The sequence below is a fragment of the Hibiscus syriacus genome, unplaced genomic scaffold, assembly GCF_006381635.1.
Source record: "Hibiscus syriacus cultivar Baekdansim isolate YM2019G1 unplaced genomic scaffold, ASM638163v2 tig00112491_pilon, whole genome shotgun sequence".
Classification (NCBI taxonomy): domain Eukaryota; kingdom Viridiplantae; phylum Streptophyta; class Magnoliopsida; order Malvales; family Malvaceae; genus Hibiscus; species Hibiscus syriacus.
The window spans coordinates 252,888-268,562 of NW_024063344.1; the positions used below are offsets into that span (position 1 = coordinate 252,888).

A 15,675-nucleotide genomic window follows, 5' to 3' on the forward strand; every position below is an offset into this window, starting at 1 on the left:
CTACCGATAACTAAAGTTTACCGGTTACCAAATTTTTTAATAATTTTTCATATTTTCTACCTACAACATTATGAGTCTGATAACATAATAAGTAGCACTTTACCGAATTTATTAATTATCTTATTAAGTTTTCGATTAAGCTGTTTTTTAACCATATATTAATCTACCTTTTTTTAGACAACCCCAACTTGGCCACATCAGTCTTTGACATAAACATGGAAGTCTTCACATGCATCTATATTTATTAATCAAAACTTCAAAAAAGTTCAACGTGCATTTGAATGGAACATGTTTCTAAATTTGGACTTTTTTGCCGACTATTCGGACTTCCGACCATGTTTCCCGCTCAGACTTTATGAGACACAGATGCGGTAAGTATTTCATAATTTATAAATAAATGAATTAAAATATACAAAATATTAGTTTATATACCCTTACTCGCACGATTTAGATATTAGTTTAATAGTTAAAATTGCAATTATAGATTTTATCTTTTAAAAGAGATAAATTTTAATAATTCAATTGAAGTTTTACTTGTAAAAAAATTTAAAAAATTATCTGTGTACATTATTATTATATATATGACCTCCATAAAAAATAAATTAAAGAACTGCTTATTTAGTTATTTGGTTACAAATAAAGCACACTACAAAGGTAATGTGATGACCAGCTTCTCAACCGGTCTTATCAAGGGAGCGTCAGACCCATCCTTCCGTCTCGAAAGAGTTTGGTCATTTGGTGTGGGACTCCTTTAGCGAATGATAAGTCAACTCATGTGTTTTTTTTCTACTTTGTTTTTAATAAATGATTTTATTCAATATGTTTTGAATATTTATTGGGGGATGGTCAGTATGCTACAGTAATCTACCCCGAATAGGCTTTCCTGCGCATTAGAAAAAAAGTGTGGGACAACGCCACCGTTTCACTTTGCAATTTTAAATCTTGATAGTACGAGATAAAATAAACCAGGAATTTGACTGTTGATGCATGCAAGAACGGACCTTATTTGTTTGGTAAGTGTTGTCTGCCGCATCCCGATTTTGAAACTCTTCTCCATTTCACACTATCTCTTCCATCTCCTATGAAATCCAAATCTACCCATTCTTTTTTATTCACTTACTCCCTTCACCATCAGGTAAAGTCACTTTTTTTTTCTCCCCCCCCTCTCATCATAATTTCAATTTCCTCCCGTCGTAAGGTCTTACTCGATTCTTTTGTTGTTTCCGTTGTCTGGTTTTTCAGATAGAAAAAGAAGGAAGAAGAACACAGTGTTCTAGAGGGAAAACAACAGAGTTTGGGGGGATTGTTTTAAGGAAGTGGAATGATAGAGAAATAAGCCCAGAAAGATACAAAGTCTGGATTGAACACAAGCCTCACAACAACGTCTTCCATTACTGAAATAAAAGTTGCTGTTGTGTACTATTTGTCTAGAAATGGCCAGCTTGAACAACCTCATTTTATGGAAGTTCCTTTCTCTTCTAACTAGGGGTGTAAACGAGTCGAGTCGAGCTCGACTCGAACTCGAAAACTTTAAATGTAAGCTCGACTCGAATTCGAAAACTTTAAATGTAAGCTCGACTCGACTCAAAAACTCGCGAGCCTAAAATTTTCATGCTCGACTCGAACTCAAAAAAAATTCAAGAGCTCGACCAAAGTTCGAGACTCAAGCTCGACTTTAAGCTCGATTCAAGCTTGACTCGACTTTGAGCTCGATTCAAGCTCGAAAACGGGTTAAATTTCAATTAACGAAACCCATCCCCTTTTATAAACTCTCTTTACCCCTTATTCCCCAAGAACCACCGATGTGGGATATGAACTACTGTCAAACAGCTCAACAACAGCAATGGGATTGTCCAAATTCACACCCCACCTTCAACACCGATCCCTATCTCCATCTCCAGATCAAGGTTGCAGTAAAAAGGATTCTCCTGTATAATCAACACTGATTTTCTCCTCAGGAGACGAAATTTATCCTTATCCTTCTTTGCACGATCGCCATCCATAGCATCTGAAAAAGACTTCTCCAGATTGTACCATCGGGAACGGATAGTTCGAGAGGTGCGTGCACGATTAAGCATGAGCACCATGATGTTAGTAAAACAGAAAAGAAAAGACTATGCAGAATGCTAGACTACCAGAAACTGTCTCCAGAGGTGCGTGCACATGCGGTAAAGAACGAGAGGCTACCATTAAGAATGGTGGTCCAAGTCTTGTTTTTTGAACAAGAGAGTGGTTCCAAGGCCACGATTCATAAACCATAGTTAACAACCTGAGTGAGACAGGCACCACCAGAAGCCGAAGTTGAAGCAAAACAAGAGTGCAACAATAAGCTGCAACATGAGGGGATAAAGAGCAGGGTACCTGAAACAAGTGAAAGAGATATAAAGAAGAGGTTGGAGGCCAAGATGGTGAGAGGAGAGTCTGAGAAAGGGAAAGAAAATGGAGGGAAGCCAATTCAGGCAGCAAGGTGATGGATCCTAGCAGGTATTTCGAAGGAGAAGTAGTAGATGAAGAATTGATTTTGAGAGACAAATATATAGTTGAATAATTATCTTTTGTTATTGTGTTTTTATGTACACTTTTGCATATAATATAAATTGTAGTAAGTAGTGCACCATTTGTAATTGCTTAGGAGAGAAGGTTCATTTTGTTGCGAAAGACACTATCGGATAGAGCAAAAATACAACTGATAATTTGAGAAAATAAAAATTGAAGATAAAAGAGACACAAAATTTACGTGAAACCCCCCTAAATAATATAGGGTAAAAACCACGGGCAACGGTAGAAGAATTTCACTATAAGAAAATAGGAATTACAACTTCTCTCGATCTACCAAAGAGAAAACAATGATAATTCTCTCTTGATAAAAAGGAAAAAACAACTCTCAAGAAACTCTCTAAATTCTCTCTAGTATTGGAAGAAAGCTAGAATGTTTTGGGATGGTTTTGAAGCTAAATGAGCTAGGGTATTTATAGTTGAAGCTTTAAGGACTAATTTGTAAATACTAAATTATAATGGCTAAAATTGAGGTTCTACTATTTCCAAAATTCAGCAAAATCAAGCTCCTTTTTGACTACACAATTCGGTGGAGATAAGTTTTTTTTCAACATTTACATGCTACTTTCAGTGCATGCATATTAAATTTTCAACAATCTCCCACTTGAAGATTTGATTGGAACAATCATATCTTCACACCATTCTTTCTACCTTATACCATCATGTTGCTTACGTTTCTGACAGGCCACAAGAGGACCGACACCAAGTAAATTTATCGGTATTAATCGTCTTCGTCATGAAATCTGCTATGTTGTCTTTGGTATGGATCTTCTGCATATCTATTGTTCATTCTTCCACCTTTTCACGAATGAAGTGGTACTAAACTCGTATGTGTTTTGTCCTTGAATGAAATGTTGGATTCCTTGCTAGATGCAAGGCGCTTTGATTGTCACAAAAGAGAAAAACATGCTCTTGATTGTGCCCAAGCTCCTCCAATAACATCTTCAACCAAATTACTTCTTTACTGGCTTGTGTAGCTGCTACATATTCTGCCTCTGTTGTGGAAGTAGCCACAACTGACTGCAATTTTGAAACCCACTTACAGCTTACAATAACTTTGAACATATCCTGTAGTAGATTTGTTTTTATCCAAATCCCTTGCATAGTTAGAATCTACATACCCATTGATTAGTAAATTTGATCCTCATAACATAATGCAACATTTGAGGTCCCTTTGATGTATCTCAAGACCCTTTTTACTGTATTCCAATACTCTTTGCTGGATTCGCCATGTACCGACTAACCACTCTCACTGCTTGTGCAATGTCTGGTCTTGTGCATATCATAGCGAACATTAAACTTCCCACTACTGATGCATACGGTACTTGAGACATCTTCATCCTCTCTTCTTCACTGCTAAGACTCATAATGGAGGATAATTTGAAGTTAATAGGAAGAGGGGTAGAAATTGGCTTACAATCTTGCATGCTGAATCGTGACAAGATCTTCTTCAAGTAATTCTTTTGTGAAAGCCAAATCTTCATATTACTTCTGTCTCGGTGAATTTGCATCCCTAGAATCTTGTTTGTTGATCCCAAGTCCTTCATTTCAAATTCCCTAGCCAGTTATGCCTTCAATTCTTCATATGATATTTGTTGGGTCCTGCAACCAACATGTCATCCACATACAACAGCAATATAACAAAATCGTTATCACCAGACCTCTTGAAATAAGCATAAGGGTCTGCATTAAGTTGTTGTATCCAAGGAACATAATGAAGGAATCAAATCTCTTATACTAACACCTCGGTGCCTGCTTTAGACCGTACAGAGATTTGTTCAACCTGCAAACCAAGTTCTTCTTTTCTTCTTCTTCAAAACCTTCAGGCTGGAGCATATAAATCTCTTCTTCAAGATTTCCATGAAGAAAAGTTGTTTTAAATCTAGCTGCTCTAGACGTAAGTTTAATGTAGCACACATCACCAAAAGTATTCGAACTGTTGTTAGTTGAACCACAGGAGAAAATATTTCATTGAAATCAATACCTTCTTTTTGAGCATATCCTTTGACCACCAGTCTTGCCCGATACCTCTCCACTTGATCATCACCATTTCGCTTGATTTTGAAGACTCATTTGTTACCAATTGGCTTCCTTTCTTGTGGTAGTGGCACAAGATCCCATGTATTATTTTTATGAATGGCTTCAATTTCTTCTTGTATCGCCATCATCCACAGTGAAGCATCTGAGCTGTTTATTGCCTCATGGTATGTTGATGGCTCACCATCATCTGTTAAAAGGCAATATGCAATATTATATTCTATAATATAATCTGAGTGCCAATTGGGACGTCTTCTCACACGATCTGATTGACGAGTTGTTGGGGCTTCAGAACTCTCTGATTCTTGTTCATCATGTGCTGGTTCTGCTTCAGAAGAATCTCCTTGTTCAACCTCCTTGTCCACATGTATCTGTGTAGTCTCTGACTTTTCAGCGCTATCATCGTCTTCTTTTCTTTGTAGTTTATCTTGTACAAAGATAACATCCCTGTTGATGATCACTTTGCGGGCAGTGGGATCCCACAAGCGATACCCCTTTACTCCATCAGCATACCCCAAGAATTTGCATTTCCTGGATTTTGGATCCAGCTTTGAAATTTCTTGGGAGTTGTACATCACGTACAAATACTTCCAAATACATGGAGGTTTGAATAATCAGTTGGTTTACCAGTCCACATCTACATTGGTGTCTTCAGCTCTATTGTAGTTGATGGAGCTCGATTCACCAAATAACAGGCGGTATTGACTGCTTCTGCCTAGAATGATTTTTCTAGGCATGCATCCCTCAACATTGCTCTTGTTCTTTCTAACAAGGTTATGTTCATTCGCTCTGCGACTCCATTTTGTTGAGGAGTGTTCGCTACTATGAACTGTCTTTTGATGCCTTCTTTCATGCAAAAGTCATCAAATTCTTCGCTTGTGTATTCTCCTCCATTATCTGTTCTGAAACACTTGATCTTATTTCCAGAATCAAGTTCCACCCGCGCTTTGAAGTTTTTGAAAGTTAAAAACACATCTGGCTTCTTCTTAATAGGGTACACCCAACATCTCCTGGAGTAATCATCAATAAATGAGACAAAGTATTTTGGTCCGCCTAGGGATGTAACTGGTGCTTGCCACGTCAGAGTTAACCAATTCTAGAACATTTTTGCTCTAGAATTTGACGTGTTGAATTTCAACCAGTGCTGCTTACTTGTTATACAATGCTCACACAAAGAAAGTGATACTTTTGTTAACCGGAAGTAGACAAGGACTTTCATTCCTGTTCTGACATGTGTCCAAGTTTCTGATTCCATAGCATTGCAGAAGCTGAACTACATGAGGCAACAGAGGCTTCTGCTTCTAGAAAAGTCTTTCCCTTCAGCATGTATAAGTTTGCTGCTATCTTTTCGCCTTTCAACACCACAAACACTCCACGGAACACCTTCATGATTCCTTTCCGTGTTTCAATCTTGCTTGCATTATTATCCAGCAATCCGTAGGATAATAAATTTTTCTTTAGGCCTTTCACGTACTGCACATCTCGAATAACTTTAATTGTTCCATCATACATCTTCAATTTGACGGTTCCAACGCCAACGATCTCTAAGGCATGATCATTGCAACTATACACAGATCCTCCTGAGACAGGTTCATAATGATGGAACCATTCTCTTTTGAGGTCATGTGATATGTTGCTCCCGAATCAATGAGCCATATATTTGCAAATCTTTTTCTACCTTCCACAGTGGTTGATGCTTCACAGCATAGAGCATCTCCATCATCTGAAGTGTTTGCGGTATTACCTTGTGGATTGCAGTTTTTATTTAAACTCCAATAATCATTCTTCAAGTGACCCTTCTTTCCACAGTTGTAAAACTTTAAATTCTTCTTGCTCCTTGACTTCGATCTACCATATTTGTGATTGCTGATTTGGCCACGTTCTGTTGATCTCCCTCTCATCGTTGTCATCATTGTCAACGCTTCTGCTTGTTGCAGATTTACTTGTCTGTCTTCTTTGTTCTTGCGTCGATTTTCTTCTTGTAGAACAGCAGCTGCAACGTCATCGAAGACTAGACTGGTGACATTACTATTTGTCAAGTTGATGATGAGTTGATCATACGAATCCAGTAGACTTTGAAGTAGAAGTTCAGCACGTTCTTGTTCTCTTATTTTACAGCTTAAGGATGTAAGCTGAGAAAATAAAGTGTTCAGTTTAAGTGCTCTGTCACTGAAGTAGATTCTGACATCTGGAGAGTATACAATTTCCTCTTAAGGAAAATTTTATTGTGCAACGATGTGGCCTCGTACAATTTGGTGAGATGATCCCATATCTCCTTAGTTGTCTTCTTCTCATCGATGCTTGACAATACTTCATCTGCCAATGCTAGATGATAATGCTAGATGAAAGTTTGCCATAGCATTCCCGTTCATTTCGATCCATTTGTTATCGTCTTTGAAATCTATCGGCCTTTCACTGATAGCTGTTAGACAACCGTCTTTCCTCAGGATGGCCTTCATCTTCAATTTCCACAATGAGAAATTTCTTCCATTAAATTTTTAAATATCAAATTTCGTTGCCATTGCTTATATTATGGATAGCTCCCACTATTTCACTATCGTGAATAGTTCTCTGGAACCTTCAAAGAATGGGTAATACCTTCTTACTTTCTTATGTTGGAGGATCCACCTTTTGGTAGCAACCACAAAGACAATAAGCAGATATTATACACTCTAATCTAGCTCTGATACCAATTGTTGCGGAAGACAACTATCGGATAGAGCAAAAACGCAACTAATAATTTGAGAAAATAAAATTGAAGAAAAAAGAGACACAAAATTTACGTGGAAAACCCCTAAATAATATAAGGTAAAAACCATGGGCAACGGTAGAATAATTTCACTATGAGAAAATAGGAATTACAACTTCTCTCGATCTACCAAGGAAAAAACAATGATAATTCTCTCTTGATAAAAAAGAAAAAATAACTCTCAAGAAACTCTCTAAATTCTCTCTAGTATTGGAAGAAAGCTATAATACTTTGGGATGGTTTTGAAGCTAAATGAGCTAGGGTATTTATAGTTGAAGCTTTAAGGACTAATTTATAAATACCCTAAATTACAATGACTAAAATTGAGGTTCTACCATTTTCAAAATTCAGCAAAATCAAGCTCCTTTTCAACTACACAATTCGGTGGAGATAAAGTTTTTTTTTCAACATTTGCATTCTACTTTCGGTGCATGCATATTAAATTTTCAACACACTTCAGTTGTAAAAACCAATAAATTGTAAGGTTATCATCCATACTATTGTTTTCTATTTTATTATCATTTGTATAGAATAAAAATTTCGAATTTGATGCATCATAGGCGAATCGCACAAATACATTGAACCATTGTTCATGAATCTTGTATACTTATATGGTTGGATTCTGGTTCATCAAAATGGTGCCTTAACGTATAGTTTTGGGCCAAAGATGTCATACTAAACAAGTGTTCAACTTGCAATTTTACAGACCAAAAATCAATGTCTGAATCAAAAGAGACACGGCAATGGCAAGATATCAACCCCACAGTCCTAGTCCTCAACGGCACTGTACTTCTCAACGACACTAAATGATATACCATTCCGGAGCCAATGGATTGTCCGATAGTTTATGCGCATTTTGTATTTAAGTCATTGGTTTAATTCTAATTTTGTAAGTTTAATTTTTCATTTACGTGAATTTAATCATCATTTAAAGTTAGTATGTTTAGCTTAAATTATCCTCACATTTAGATTTCTCTTAATTTAGTCATGTTTAAGATTGTTTTCTTTAATTAGTTGTGTATATTTATTTTGTATGTTGATATGTTTATGTATAAGTATGCGATTGATTTATTTAGGAGTCACATAACATCATTTTGTATAATTTGTATGTTACTTTCATGTGCATAACTTAACTTCTATCACATAATTGGATTTAGGTTTAGGTTTAGGTTTATTACAAAGACATTAATTAATTAATTTGGTACTGATTTATAAGGTAAGTACACTTTAGGGTTTATGATTTAGAGTTTAAGATTTAGGTTTAGGGTTCATTGCAAGGATATTAATTAAAATTTGAGGGTAGTTGTATTATAGAATTTTTAATATATTTTTAATTTTTATAATTATCAATAGTGTATTTTTAATATATTTTTAATAATGTAATTTTAAAAAATCTAAAATTATAATATAACATTTTTTTCTAGCTGCTCACGAGCTTTTCGAGTCGAATATCCAGTAGCTCGTTTAGGCTTGTTAAGAACTCCAGTCGAGCTCGAGCTCGAGTCGAGTCCATTCGATTCGAGTATTTATCGAGCCTTGGTCGAGTCGATCTCAAGTAGCTCACGTTCTGTCTCGTCTCATTTACAGCCCTACTTCTAACGATGGTCTTTATCTCAAAGGTAAAATGGTTAAACCTTTGTAATTAAGCTTCATGATCCGCACATGTCAGAGGTTCATCCGCACCTTCTCATCTATACTTTGTCACAAAAGATACTAGATGGATAATATTAAGAGAGAGTGTGTCTGATAATTAATTAATAAGTCTAAAGGTAATATTTAGACAAAACGCCTCAATTCCACTTTGGGTTTTGTCTTATGGAAAGAAATAACAGAAACAATATTTTTCTGAACTTCCTTCCCCTCCCCCTCCGTTGTTTGATTTATTAGAAAATTAAGGTGGCGTTTGGTTCGCTGGAATGTTTATGAGGGAATTAGAATTGTTAAGGAATTGGAATCTGTCATGAATTGGAATCAATTCCATATTCTGTTTGGTTCGCAGACATGTCAGATGAATTTGATTTTAGTAATGTAAAATGACATAATTGCCCTTCTTATTTTTTTGCTTTATTTTAGTTTGTTTTACAACTTACATAGTAATATATTATAAAAAAATTAAAAAAAATTAAATTTTTTTATTGATTGATTATTCATTTCAATAAATTATAAAAATCATGCTAATAAACATTATAAGTTAAAATTATCGCAATCAAAATATGTTAATAAGTTACCAAACGATAGAGCAATATTTCGATACATTCCAATCGGAGTATGTTAATTAGTTATCAAAAAAATATACCAAAAACTATTTTTATTCAATATATGAATTAGAAACCCGACCCGACATGACACAAAATAATAAAAAATTATTTTTATTCAATAAAAACATTGTCTTAATTGAAAAAAAAATATAGAGGGGTATTATTGTAATTATTCCTAAATATATAAGGTAAAATTATATATTTTTTGGGTCGATCCGGTTTATTTCACCCTAAACCCGAACCCGACCCGACCCGAATATCACACTTAAAAAACCCGACCCGACCTTAACAAAATAAAATTTCACCCGACCCGACCCGAATATATGAATTAGAAATACGACCCGACCCGAAATAATAAAAAATTATTTTATTCAATAAAAATAGTGACTTAATTGAAAAAAAAATATATAGAGGGGTATTATTGTAATTATTCCTAAATATATAAAGTAAAATTATATATATTTTCGGGTCGGGTATTTTTCACCTTAAACCCGAACTCGACCTGACCCGAATATCACACTTAAAAAAACGACCCGACCCGACCAAAATAAAGTTTCACCCGACCCGAATATATGAATTAGAAACCGACCCGACCCGAAATAATAAAAAAATATTTTTATTTAATATATAAATAAGTTATCAAAAGATTGATGAGGGTAGTATGATCAAATTTCAATTCCCTCCAACTAGGGAATTCACTTTTTCTCATTTGATAGAAAGTTGAAGCAATGAGGGATTCCAATTTTCTTAAAAACTTGAACCAAACATGAAAAAATGATATAATTAATTCCAATTTTTCAATTTCAAAGATTTTATCCAACCAAACGCCTCCTAAGATTTGAGAATTTTGAATTTACTTTCACGTTCCAAGAAATGCCTTTTGCCGGATGGTGATACCTAGCTGTTGCAGCTGACAAAAAGCTAACTTTCTGGTTTCTCGTCAAGGAAAAAAATTAAAATAAAAAGATATATTTTTCCCGGGAAAAGGAAAGGAAAAGAAGTTTAAATTTTCAAAAGATTTCCTCTTATTCTTTGTTTGAGTGCCGAGAAAAGTAATTTTCCTTACATTTCTTACATTTTTTTTACTGGAACTATTGGATTATTAATTTGTTATTGTAATATAACTGGGCATATAAAATCTCTCGTTATCTTCAGATGTAATCAACCGCCTAAACCTACTTCCAGGCAAAGGCACGGCTAGGCTATACTCTTGGTCCTCCAAACGGTATTACTCTCACTCATTCCCAACCATTGATCTGATTGCCATCTCCCTTCACCGTCCAATATTAATATTCAAGTTTCAATTGTTGAAACACAGGAATTACAAGAACGGATTCGTTTGGCACGACTTAGCAGAAAAAGGTTTGATTTGTCCATCTCACGGCCAAGAATACGTTCTCAAAGGATCGGAGATTGTGAACCACACGATCGATTCTCAAGCATTCGACATAACTTCGTCGCCTTTACGATTACCAAAACAGCCAGTCTCAAAAGTCAGAGAACAAGCATGATTTTCCGTTAACAAGACGGCGGAGGAATCAATCTGGCAGTTCCATTGATCTCCAGGAGTACAAAGTTTTTAAGACTGAGACGAGCTCCGAGTCAGCCCGGGGACTCGCTGCAGCTGATGCGTCGACTCAGACTGATGATAAGAGGAAGAGGAGAAAACCGGTGGCTAAGGAATAAGAAATCGAAGAGTTGCAAAGTACTGAAAGTCAAAGTCAAGAGTGGGAGAAGAATCATACTACGGAGCTGAGTAGGGAAGAGATATCACCTCCACCGTCGGATTCAAGTCCGGGGACATTGGAAACCTTAAAGAAAGCCGATGGACGGTCGAGAGTGGGCAACGGTGGTGGAAACGGAGATTGCTCGAATCGTACGGCTGAGAGTTACCCGAGTGGGAGAATTAAGGCGTCGTCGGTTTGGATGCAGTTGGTATCGTGCGGTTCGATGTCGTTTAAGGATCGTGGAGTCACCTCAGAGAAGGAGGATCAAGGGTTCTCGTTGATTGGACACTATAAATCGAGATTACCACGCGGAGCAGGGAATTGTAGTGATGTGGGAAAAGAAGCAGGGATCGAGAGGGAAATTGGGAGTTTCTCAAGGGTGACATTGGAAGATAAAGAATATTTTAGTGGGAGATTTATTGAGACCAAGAAAGAGCACATCCCCAACTTGAAGAGATCTTCTTACAATGCTGATAGGTAACAATGCACAAAATTTATTTCTTAAGCATTTCAACTATATGTCTATAATCATTCTTCTTACAATGCTTATAGATGCATGTGTCATGGGTATTTCATTTTCTCACAAGTCATGTACTATAGAATGTACAAACTTCATTAAAATTTTATTTTTTTTCTTTCGATATAAGAGTAATATCCCCTATCTGTCCATTTAATGGCATATTATATAACATGCTAGCCGTAGACATTAATGATCCTGGCATTCAAAACTTGCCATCTGGTTTTAATGTAGTGAAACTTATCCAATAGATGATTGACTACTTTAGTACTAGGATTGAAGCAGGGACCAAGCGGGAAACACAAATTCTATTTAACATTTTAAAGCTCACAATCATCCAAACTTGTCAATTTTTATTAGATGTTTGATGAACTGAAGATTTGGTTTTGCTTTTTTCATGGGACTAGTTTGGGATTATTTGAACAAATTGAGAACAACTTTAAATTCAAACATATTAGTTATATATGCAATTAAAATATAATAAATATTATTATTTTTAATTAATCATTTACATGGCCGTCCTAATTGATTTGAAGGTCCTATGCTATATTTTAAAATGAGGTACCTAACATATTTTATAAAGATAAAATTGTAAAATATCAAAATTTTCCTTTACGATTGTTTCTTATAAAATAAAATAAAATTTCAAACATATGAAATTAAGATCATGTCACAAAACAACTCTATAATCGTGACATTTTATTTAAAAAGTGTCATCATTTGAATGTTCTTTGAAACAAAATCAATATATTTTTTAAAGTGTGTGGCCTCCCGATTTTGGGGTCCTGTGTCGTATCACATTTTACACTTGCCGATGATCGGACCTGATCTTTGATATCTGATCTATTGACCGATTAATCTGAATTGGATTTTATAAAGGCTCGTTATGAGAGTAACCCTCTCAACCCGATTTGCTTTATTCACAAACGTTATAGTTCCAACCACTGACATTGTTTAAGAAATCTAATGTTTCATCCCATTAAACCAACTAGTTGTTGGTATAATAAATATTAGGGTAAATTATATGTTTAGTATATAAACCATTACTTTTATTCCGCTTTGGTAACCAAACTTTATTTTTTTCAAAATCATATCTAACATTTAGTTTAGATTTCTTTTTGACACCTCGTTGTTAAAAATTTAACGATGATGTTGACGTGTTACCATAAGGTAATGTCATGTCATCATTGAAAAAAATAAAAAAGGCCATGTCGACAATACTGTTATTTTTTTAACGGCAGAATACTAAATTGAAACTTAAATTAAACATTATATATGATTTTAAAAAAATATAAAATTTAGGTATCAAAATGAAACAAAAGTAATAGTTTAGGTACTAAAGGTGTAGTTTACCTCAAAAATTATTTTGATTCTAAACTTTTGCACTTTGTTTTTAGGTAAATTATATACTTAGTTGTTAAACTTTAGATTGTGTATCCATTTTAATATTGAATTTTAAAACACTTTAATTTTATCACTAGACTTTGGTTTACGTTTAGATCATTAAATCATTAACAATATATTACTGTTACCATTTTTTCTTGTTTTCATATAGAAAATCGTTAATTCCTCTAGCTGTTATTTACCAACCAATTATCGTCTATCATTGATTGTCATTCTCAACAAGATCGATATTCAAATGTTCACATTTTACTCTATTTTTTTTCTTAGATTAAATTTTCATTTGCTCACTCAAAATCTATAAAAAAAATCCATCCAAATGTTCAATCTTCAAATACTCTAGTTTTTTTCAATGACCATCCGATGAAGTTAATTTCGAAAGAATATTTATCGAAAATCCATCATGATAATGTGACAGTTTGTTGATGACGTGCACTGACATTTTAATTAGGATTTTTCATCCGTTTTTAATCGTCATTAGAATACAATTAGACGAGTTCGTTGGCATCTAGGATGCCCGTGAACAATGTTGGAGAATATCGATATCTAATGACGATTGAAAACGGATGAAGAAATCCTAATTAAAATGTCAATGCACGTCACCGTCAAACTATCACATCATCACACCATTTTGAATTTAGTGGTTTAGTGTCCTAATTAAAATGTAAACTAAGATTTAGTGTTAAAACTAAAACATTTTAAAATTCAGTATTAAAATTAATATGCAACTGAAATCTATTGACTACTGATGTAATTTATCTTTTATTTTTTATATTCTATCACTATAAAAAAGTTAATTTCGTCGTGATTTCGGTTAGATAAAGATGATTGTAGTGGTAAGCAAATAAAATTGTTTCATTGCGTGTTAAATCAAATTTGTTTTTAAAAGCATATGCACGATGACCAAACTAACCACGAAATGCTACCTTCGGATTCTGACCATCTGTAACTGAATTTCATCCCATTTGCCTCTTAATGAACCTTTAGACCAGGTGGCGTTTTAGTCATTTAATTACAAATTGGCCTTCCAATTCATTTACCATCCCACATACATAGTAGACCAAGGCATGCTAAAATCTGTTTACACATATATACATATATTTTCTCTTAATTTCGAAAGAATCTCTCCAAAAAGCTCTGCACAAAGCCTTCTCTTTTCTTCCCAGGGAAAATCTGAACATGTTTTTGTAGGTTTTATAAAGAAAAGCAGATTGTCTCTATTCGAATATCCATGTCGTTTGTTTGTGTTGGCACGTTGTCTTAAAACAAACCACTTCGAGACTTCTTTACTTCCCTGTGGATTTTCTCATCAGGTTACACATGGAAAACTATCTATCTTCTCGTTTCTTTTCCTCTTATTTCATCAAACTTACCACTGAACACAAAGCTACTCTGTGTCTTTCTTCTATAACTATTTGCTTATTACTTGTCACTATTCCTTGATCCTTTTATTTCTGTTTCTCTCATGGTTTATGATATATAACATGGTGTTGTGATTAATGGGTTTTGCTCTTTTTTGTGAATTCTAACATTAGTTATTGTGATTCTTGTTTTGCTGGAGATAGTGGGTTTTGTTTTTGGATTCGTTGGGTGCCTTTCTTCTGAGCTGATGGGTCCTGTAAGAGGGTCAAAGAAGAAAAGGAAGATAGAGAAGAAACCTGACGAAAATGCTCCTGCTTCTTCGGAGATGGAAGGGTCTGTTGATTGGTGGGATGACCTCTCCAGGAGGATGAATGGTAACTTTTCTTCAACAGTTTTACTATATCAGATTCTTGAACATTTGTTCCGTTTTTATTATCTTTATTTTGAACTCTTCTTTATTTGGTACTTGCTTTTGTTGACAATTCATATAGGATATGCATTTAGGACTATATATGCAGGATCCCTAATCTGACTTTCAAGTCGTTCTGTTAACCTAACACTCTTTCTTTATGTTATTGAATGAGTGAAGAAGATAAGATAATCCTTTTTTCTTAATATTCTGATACATGGAGAATTGGAAATTGTGGCACTTAGTAAAATTCAAGGAAATAATACATTTGGACAATGCTGTTGGTTCTTTTTACGCCCTTCTTTACAGGGAAACCAGCCTTACATTGTTTGAACATGATAGTCATCTGAACCTCAGATTGATAGCTAATGCTGTTGAAAAACTGAATTCTTATCTTACATTTGAAGGTTCTAATTGGGTGTTATCGGGTTTTCAACCTAATTTAGAGTAACCAAATGTAAGCGAATGTAGAGATGTATGGCAGAGTTGTGACTTATGAATCCTGTTTCTCGTTAGGCCTAATTTAGAACTCCTTGCTTGCTACAATTTGTCAAACTGTAACTAAATGGTCATTTAGAGAAATCACAAATAAGGTTGGTGCATCAACAAATGAACAAGTGTTGCAAGCAGTCAGAACCCTGGCTTCAGACATGAAGGAG

At 34.8% G+C, this 15,675-nt stretch overlaps 1 pseudogene; it reads left to right on the forward strand.

The window, feature by feature from the left end:
* The first annotated feature begins 8,085 nt into the window (after positions 1-8,085).
* LOC120180263 lies at positions 8,086-11,808 on the forward strand (annotated as a pseudogene).
* The last annotated feature ends 3,867 nt before the right edge of the window (positions 11,809-15,675 follow it).